This window comes from Tasmannia lanceolata, unplaced genomic scaffold (genome assembly GCF_043159265.1).
Source record: "Tasmannia lanceolata isolate RefF3 unplaced genomic scaffold, GAP_Taslan_0.1 ptg000485l, whole genome shotgun sequence".
Lineage (NCBI taxonomy): Eukaryota > Viridiplantae > Streptophyta > Magnoliopsida > Canellales > Winteraceae > Tasmannia > Tasmannia lanceolata.
This window is the reverse complement of record NW_027519158.1, coordinates 12,501-19,014: the sequence shown is the minus strand read 5'-3', so window position 1 is coordinate 19,014 and position 6,514 is coordinate 12,501.

Sequence of the window (6,514 nt, the reverse complement as noted above, 5' to 3'; positions counted from 1 at the left end):
TTATTTAACAAGATCTGATTATGAGTTATTAAATAGTAAGGTGAATAAAAATTCGCAATTTTAGGTACAGTCCCTAAGGGACCCAACGAATTCCTAATCGGAATCATGGGATCCTCTTTAATTTGAATTGATTCTTTTGTCACATTGTGAGATTTAGAACCATTGAATGGACCAATTCGAGAACAATTGGATAATGACAAAATTAGAAAAGATTGGCATTCCTTATTTCTATTCAGCAACGTACGAATAGTTCCTTGATGTTGGGTAAGTGATTGAATCCTCCTCGCCTTGGAATAAAAAGGATTGATATTGGTGTGATCTGATCCATTATCTGGGATCAATCCCGAACCCGCCATATCATTCCTTTTTCCGATATACGAAATAGGGGACTTCACTAAGTCAATTCTTATGAAATCTCGAATCAGATCATTTGCCCTCACTTCAACAATGGAAGCCTGAACCTTTTCTATAGAACCATTTCGGTCTTGGTCCCAATTCAATACTAAACAAGTACGAACTAATTGAATACTTGTGTAATAAATTCCTCGAATTGGTTTGCCATTTCTATAAAGGATATAATTTTCAACTCGGAATTTCACATTATCCCTTTCTTGCAACAGATCCTGGGGAAAAAGCGTTGCTAAATTGATACCATCAGCTATTTCATATGTGACTACGGATCGAACCGAAACAAAATACTTTTTCTTGGTAGGTGTGATCCGTTGGACATAGATCCAATTTTGTAATTTTTTTGATTCCTTAGAATTTTTTTTTCCCGTTCCTGGTGGTATCAAGATGCCGCTGTGCCGGGAGATCTTATCTGTCTCTCCAGGAAAATGGATATCTCCAGAAAAGATTTTCAGTTCAATCCTTTTTTTTTTTCTCTCCACTCGGACTAATCCACCTACGCGGCTTCTTGTATTTAAAGTGATTCGTGTATCGACTCCAATGATACTATTGTTCTGTACCATTATGGACGAAGAGCCAGGTAAGATATGCACTTCTTCGGGAATGAAAAAAAAGCGATCTACTTTCATTTGGTATTTCGGACTAAATTCCTTTGCTCCTCGATACTCAATCAAATCCTCTTTTTTGACGATTGAATCCACTTCTACAGTCCCATACTTAGTAATTCCTGAACTGCTTCTTCTGTATCGGGGATCGTCGAAATAAGCAAGAATACTATTTCTACGTAAAATACCATTTATGGGTATTTCAATCGAGATACCAGAACGAGGCATTAGTTCTTTCTCTCGTTCTTGATCATATTGGAATGGGATGATGAATCTATTTCTTCGCCTTTTCGCCAATAAATCAGAATTCTCGTGGAGAATGGCAGGATATATGAAATTCCAACGACCATTGGATATGATTCGAGCAGGTCCTGAATAATCAAGAATCTTTCCCTCTTTTTTACCGGAAGGATCTGAACTAAACAATTTGTGTCTCACTCGATCATTAGTCACTGAGAGGTCAGAACTCTCTCTCTGTTCGACAGAAAGAGAATGAATGTTCATTTGATCTTGATCCTTGTGGAGCGAAAAAGGCACTATACTAGATCTGCACGGACCCCCCGATAATATCCATAAATGACTTGTTTTAGGTAAGAGATGAACATTACCATATGTATATTCAGGTGCATGGTACACATCGGTACTCCAGTGCATTTCTCCCTCTGAGTCAGAATAAATATGTTTTCGAACTCTCTCTTTAAAATTGAAAGTGGATGTTCCAGCGCGAATCTCGGCAATCACTTGTTCTGATTCTACATATTGATCATTTTGAACTAAAAGAAAACTTTTTGGTGGAATATTCACATTATGTAGAATATCCTGACTCTCAATAGTGACATACAGGTCTATATAACATAGAAAAGCAGGATGCCCATGACGTGTACGTGTGGGATGAACCAAATCCTCATTGAATTTTATTTTTCCATTAGAGGGGGCTCGTACATGTTCTGCAGTACCACCTGTGAATACTCCACCGGTATGAAAAGTTCTTAATGTTAGTTGAGTCCCTGGTTCCCCAATTGATTGACCCGCAATGATACCTACTGCTTCTCCCAATTCGACCAGGTCACCATGAGTGGGACTCCGACCATAACATAATCGACAGATCCAAGATGTACTCCTGCAAATAAAGGGGGTTCGAATATATATTGATTGTGCTCGAAAGGTTATGAATCGATTGACAAGCCCAACCCCAATATCTTGATTTCGAGCGGCAATGCATCGTAGACCCATATATATATCGTCTGCTAATACACGACCAATTAGTGTTTGGATCAACATTTTTTCCGTCATCCCATTTCGAGGACTCACGGAAATACCTCGGATAGTGCCACAATCTGTTCTACGTACAACAATGTGTTGAACTACTTCAACAAGTCGACGCGTGAGGTATCCAGCATCTGATGTTCGTACAGCAGTATCCACAACTCCTTTGCGAGCTCCGTAGCAAGAAATGAGATATTCCGTTAAAGAAAGTCCTTCGCGTAAATTGCTTTGAATGGGTAAATCAATCATTTGTCCTTGGGGATCCGACATTAATCCTCTCATACCGACTAATTGGTGTACCTGAGATGCATTTCCCCGAGCTCCCGAAAAGGACATTATATGGACTGGATTAGAAGGATCCGTCATCCTAAAATTAGGATGCATTTCTTGTCTCAAATATTCACTTGTAGCATACCATATCTCAATGGATTGACGTAATTTTTCTACCGCGTGTACATTCCCATAATGATGGTGCTTTTCCAAAATCAAACTTTGTTGTTCAGCATCTTGGACTAGCCATCCCTTAGAAGGTATTGTTAAAAGATCATCAATTCCTAATGAAATGGATGTAGCAGTGGCTTGCTGGAAACCCATAGTCTTTACTTGATCCAGTATGTGTGATGTATATGCCATTCCGAAGTGATCTATTAATCGACTAATAAGTCGTTTCATGGCAGTTCCATCTATCACTTTATTGTGAAAGACCAGATCGGCCCGTTCCGCCATAAGTACCTCCATATTCTGTTGAGTAGGATTCGACAATAGGTTTGAGTCAGTGATTCGAAGACTTCCTTTCCTCTATCTTGATTCACGTATCAATTCAGGAATTAGGATACCGGTTGAACCGTAGAGACCCGAATTCACAAGGTATCGTATCACATAATTACTTAGCTTAGGTACCTTATGAGTAGGCTCGGCAAAACCCCTGTATGGCTTCTTCTATTTCTCGATAAAAAGAAATATGACCAATGGTGGTTCGAATGTATATACAAAGGATTTCTTTTTTGACACTTCTTACTAGTAGATAGTGCCCATAAATCTCATGATAGGTACCCAAAGATTCATATTGAACTTCGATGGGCACTTCTCTTGGGGCAATGAAACGTTGATCTAGTCGCCACCGGAGCCACAAAGGACTATCTAAATTGATTCGTTTCTGCCGGTAAGCTCCAAGTGCATCATAGGAACTACAAAAATAGGGTTCTTTTTCTTTCGTATACTTATAGTTATTATTATACTCGTAAACTGTTTCATTTTGATAGTTTCTGTGATTCCATGGATTATACCTATTTGCACAAATACCTCGACGATTTCCGATGGTTAATACATAGAGTCCAATAAGCATATCTTGGGTTGGTATGGAAATGGGATCCCCAATAGCTGGAGACAAGAGATTCATATGAGAAAACATAAGTAAACGAGCCTCTGCTTGAGCTTCCAAAGATAAAGGTACATGAACAGCCATTTGATCCCCATCAAAGTCTGCATTGAATCCCTTACGAACTAATGGATGTAAACAAATAGCACGTTCCTCCGCTAAAATAGGTTGGAACGCCTGTATGCCTAATCTATGCAGGGTGGGTGCTCTATTCAGCAATATGGGGTGCCCTTGCATAACTTCTTGAAGTATTTCCCATACAATTGGTTCTTTTTCCCGAATTTTACTTTTTGCAATCCCTATGTTGGAAGCAATATGTTGTCTGATTAGACCACGAATTACAAATGTCTGGAAAAGTTCTATTGCTATTTCTCGAGGTAATCCACATCGATGTAATGAAAGCGAAGGGCCCACGACAATGACGGAACGCCCCGAATAATCGACCCGTTTACCAAGTAGAGTCTCACGAAATCTTCCCTCTTTGCCTTCAATTACATCTGAAAACGACTTGTAAACTTTATTATGACCATCCCTCATTGGTTGCCCGCGGATCCCATTATCAAGAAGTGTATCTACGGCTTCTTGTACCAATTTCTCCTGACACATTACTGATTCCCCTGGCGTAGATCTACTTGTTGTTAATGGATCGGTAAGAGTATTGTTCCGATAGATAACTCTTCGATAGAGTTCATTAATATCCGAACTCATTGGTTTACCCCCATCTATCTGAATGATTGGTCTCAACTCCGGAGGAAGAACTGGTAATAGGCACAAAACCATCCGTTCTGGTTCTACATTTGTTCGAACAAAATGCTTAGCTAATTCCATGCGTCTAACCAAAAAATCCTTTCTTCTTCCAACTTTTCTATCTTCCCATTCATTCCCAGTGTACCTTTCTTCCCCTAATTCCTTCCATTCCACCAATGAATGATCTGTAATAATTCGCAAATCTGGATCGGCTAATTGTTCTCTGATAGCACTTGCTCCAGTAGAGATTTCTCGATTTCGAAATGTATCGAAGCCTTGGGTAGTAAAAAAAAGTGGGATGCTATATTTCCGGGATTGTATTTCATATTCGAATGAACCTCGTAATCGTAAGAAAGTCGGTTTTTTAACTATGGGCCTAGCAAAAGAAAAATTGGGATAGGTTCCTATAGGATCCCCCCCTTAAAAACCGGACATGAAGGTTTCCTCTCATCCGGCTCAAGTAGTTACACCAAATAAATAATAAATAAAGGGGGTCTCACTTTCAAATTTTGTTCTAGAAACCCCCATAAAAATCTACTCCTTACTCAAGTTCCCAGTGAGAACCAACCTATATTTCATTGATTCATTTTTACTTTATATTTTATTTTCGGAATTACTTATTCATTATTCAATTACGACATAAATAAAATGTGAAATTGTTGAGTAGCCTACGTCCCCTCGAATGATGAATCCCCTTAAAGGAATACCTTGGAACTCATAAGGGATTTACTTGTCTATGTATCGTTCCATTCGATCTTTTAGGTCCCTACTTCACCTCGACGGTTATGCTATGATGTCCCTTGAAGCATATATGCGATGGATAGATTCCTGTAACCATGTCATATTTGTTTACTTGAACAGAAAACAGAATTTATTTCTAAAAGAAATGGAGTGGCTAATTCCAAGAAAGAATTCTTTTTTTTTTTTCACGAGGTACAGCTAGCAATTCCTATTTATATGTTACGGAATCGACCATGGATCAATTCCCCCTTTATTTGGAAGTATTGAATACACCCATAATTCTGAGCTTCATGTTCTTCTTCTTCCTCTCCCAGGAGACATGTCAGAGCCAGGGGCATCCCAATCGGATTAAATGGGATGACAGTTTCTCATTCCGAATCTGTAAACTCATAATTTCGATCAAATCACACATCGCAGTATACTAGGCTTTCTAATTCCTTAAGGGGTTTATCTAAAAGATTCGCGATATAACTAGGAAGACGTTTAAAATACCACACATGAGTCACTGGACATGCCAGTTTGATGTATCCCATTTGATATCTTCGTATCCGAGAATCAACAAATTCGACTCCGCATTGTTCACAAAATTTCGGGTCTTCTTTTTCATCTCCGATCACTCGATAATTTCCACAAGCACAAATTCCACTTTTTATAGGTCCAGAAATTCTTTCACAAAACAATCCATCTTTTTCCGGTTTATTGGTTTTGTAATGAAAAGTATAGGGTTTTGTCACCTCTCCAACTATCTCTCCATTAGGTAGTATTTTGTTAGCCCAAGCACTTATTTGTTGAGGAGAAACTGATCCAATTCGAAGTTGTTGATGTTTATACCTGTCGATCATATTATAGAATATAAATTCTGATTCATTCCGATCAAGCTTCCTTCCTATGAATCTGGAAGTTCTTCTCAGATACAAGGAAATGATTCAGTTCCAGAGCCAAAGATCGTAGTTCTCGAACGAGTAATCGAAAAGATTCTGGAGCATCCTCGGGGTTAGGTATTGTTCCTCCAATGATCGTAGTACCAAGTACTTCCTGACGAGCTCTAATATGATCAGATTTATAAGTAAGCATCTCTTGTGAAATATGAGCAACACCAAATCCCTCTAGAGCCCAAACTTCCATTTCTCCTACTCGTTGTCCCCCTTGCCTGGCCCTTCCTCTAAGGGGTTGTTGTGTAACAAGTGCATAATGTCCACTGGAGCGTCCGTGGATTTTATCATCAACTTGATGAATTAATTTCAGGATATAGGACTTTCCTATTATAACAGGTTGTTCAAAAGGATCTCCTGTTCTTCCATCAAATATTCTGCTTTTTCCCGGATACTCGGGTTCAAATACCCACGGATTTGCTGTTTGCTTACTGGCT